The sequence below is a fragment of the Lipotes vexillifer genome, unplaced genomic scaffold (genome assembly GCF_000442215.2).
Source record: "Lipotes vexillifer unplaced genomic scaffold, Lipotes_vexillifer_v1.1 scaffold164, whole genome shotgun sequence".
Lineage (NCBI taxonomy): Eukaryota > Metazoa > Chordata > Mammalia > Artiodactyla > Lipotidae > Lipotes > Lipotes vexillifer.
In genome coordinates this window covers 4866848-4869322 of record NW_006789313.1, presented here as the reverse complement: position 1 = coordinate 4869322, position 2475 = coordinate 4866848, and the positions used below count along the sequence as shown (strand labels likewise).

General features: G+C 46.4%; 1 non-coding gene across 1 annotated transcript; it reads right to left on the bottom strand.

Moving 5' to 3' along the window:
• Positions 1–2027: 2027 nt before the first annotated feature.
• TRNAP-UGG (transfer RNA proline (anticodon UGG)) lies at positions 2028–2099 on the bottom strand. The gene has a single exon. It is a non-coding gene; the product is annotated as a tRNA-Pro (tRNA).
• Positions 2100–2475: the final 376 nt, after the last annotated feature.

The following is a 2475-nucleotide window of genomic DNA, read 5'->3' as shown; positions in this document are numbered from 1 at the left end:
GACTGTTTAGCAGCTCGAGCTAAGATTGTACAGGCCCTGACTCTACTGGCTGAACTCCTGAGTGGGCCTTGGAGCAGATAAGTTCAGTAGTTATACACAGTCAAGTCCCTGCTTAAAGATCCTTGTTCCAGGAAAACCATGATTATGCAAAACTTTGCATATGGATATCTCCCTTGGGTTCCCTTTTTTTTTTTTTTTTTTTTTTAATGCATTGCAGATATAGGAAACATTTCAAGATCTGACAATACAGAAAGGACTTTGGCTCTGTTGCAGCTTGCAGCTTGGTTTTCCTGGATCCAGACCTTCTCTGTGACCCCTGACATTCCCCAATCAATGAGGATGAACTGGTAGTTCTCAGCCCCAACAAGCAAGTTCTCAGCTTCCAACAAGTTACCCATGAGCTATTCTTTAATTTGCTTTTTTTTTCAAGTGCTGCAGAATTCCCTCTGTCTTGATTGTAGCCAGTATTTCTGCCTCTCACCATGGTGACGGGACGAGTAATGCTGCCATTTTCATCTGTGCTGGTGATAAAACCCCTTCAGAGTCAGAACATACCAAAGCCAAGGAGTGCACTCTTGGCAACCCAACACACCTTTGCTCAGGTTTCAGGGCAGGGAAAGAAAGGCCCCACAAAATAATTGTGGAGCTACCCTAAGACCTCCAAGCCAGACGTGTGAACTGGCTAGGTCCTCCCCTTCACAGTCGAGATCCTAAAAAGAATGATTTACTTAGTTTTCACACCTTCCCCTCATTCTTCAACCCATCCAATGCTATCATCTTCCCTAAACTTTCTGCTTTAAATGCTGGTAAAGATTGTCAACAGCCCCTGAGTTAGCAAAGCAGCCATCAGATTTTTAAACACTAGTGATCACCAGGGCCTGTCTTTAAACTCTTCCTCTCTCTATTAATGCCCTTCCCTGTGGGTTCTTTCCAAAACCAGTGTTAACCACTGCCCTGTGTTTTTTATTCCTAAAATTCCTTTCTCTGGCTTGGATCTTTCTCTTGAATCTCAGGACTTTATATCCAACTTCCTTCTGTTCATCTCCACCAGTAATCATTCAGCGAATACATCAAAGCCCAGGCTAGATATAACACCTTTCTCAGGAGACAACCAACCTAGAAGTCAGGATGTCCTGGCAGATTCTACTCTCTCCCCTCCCTCAAATTACCAACCACAAACCCCTTTATTCTTTCCTGAGTACATACCTTTTCCAACCTTGCAAAGGGCAAATATGATCAGGTCAGACAGAAATCCTGTCAAAGATTCCCTTGTACAAGCAGTTTAGGAAGATTAGCAAGTTTGAAGGCCTATAGTACCAGTAGTTTCTAAGTCTGGGCAACTTCGACAAACCAGGATCAACCACACTCTAAGGTTACAGGTAGACACCTCACACTATAACCTGCTGGTTTTCCAAGTGAGCAATCAAAGGGCACTAATCCGGGTGGATTCTTGCCAGAAATGGCAAGACGACTGTCACAATGTTCTATTGCGTTTTGGAAAGTAACGCCTGAAAATAATTCAACTGTACTCCTTTTGGACGGAATGAATATCTGCACCCTTTGAGCCCGAGGGTTCCCAGGGCCCCTATTTAGCATTAGGAAGACTGCCCCAGCACTTTCGACTCTGGGGTAGACGGACTAGGGCCTCAGGAAGAGGGTTCTGTATGGCGCTGCGACCCCAACACACCTCCAGGTACCACTCTTTTCCGTGTGAAATGCCCTAATGAGAAGTGCACTAGTTTTTTTCCGCGGGAAGTGCCGGCGTGAGACCTGCCTGAGCAAGATATTCCTGACAAAAAATCCTGTCATAGCGGGACGAGGGGCCCCTATCTATACGACGAAGCCCTTGGCCCACGGTAGCATCTTCGTTGTCCCTGGATTGGTCGACAGAAGTGGCCAACTTGCTCACAAGCTAATCTCGAATCAGGTCGAGGTTGAAAGGAACTTCGCCTAGGTGGATCTAGACTGCGCGGTGTTGGCTTTATTTAGCTCTAAAGCAGGAGGGGGAAAAAGAGAGAAGAAAGGTGGGGCTCGTCCGGGATTTGAACCCGGGACCTCTCGCACCCAAAGCGAGAATCATACCACTAGACCAACGAGCCACCCGCAGAACACCCTTTTTCTCATTAGTAATATTCATACGTTCTGTTAGTTGCATCACAATATTTGAGGACCGTTTTTGATTCCTCTCCTGAGTCCAGCGATTTTCTCCAGACCCCAAGAGCTTCACCGTGCAGATTCGGAAGAACCTGAGCGTTCCAGAGGTAGGAACGTTCAGTATGGGACTCAGGCTGAGCTGCTAAGTCCACCTGTGAACCCTCTGGCGAGGGCCCGAGTACTTACAGGGTTAGGACCAACACCATTGCAGGTGGTCTAGGGATGGAGGACAAGTAAGCACACACAAAAAAAGAAAACAAAACAAAACAACAAAAAAAAACCCAAAGCGTTGATTTCGTCAAAAGACCCTCCTCCCCAGGG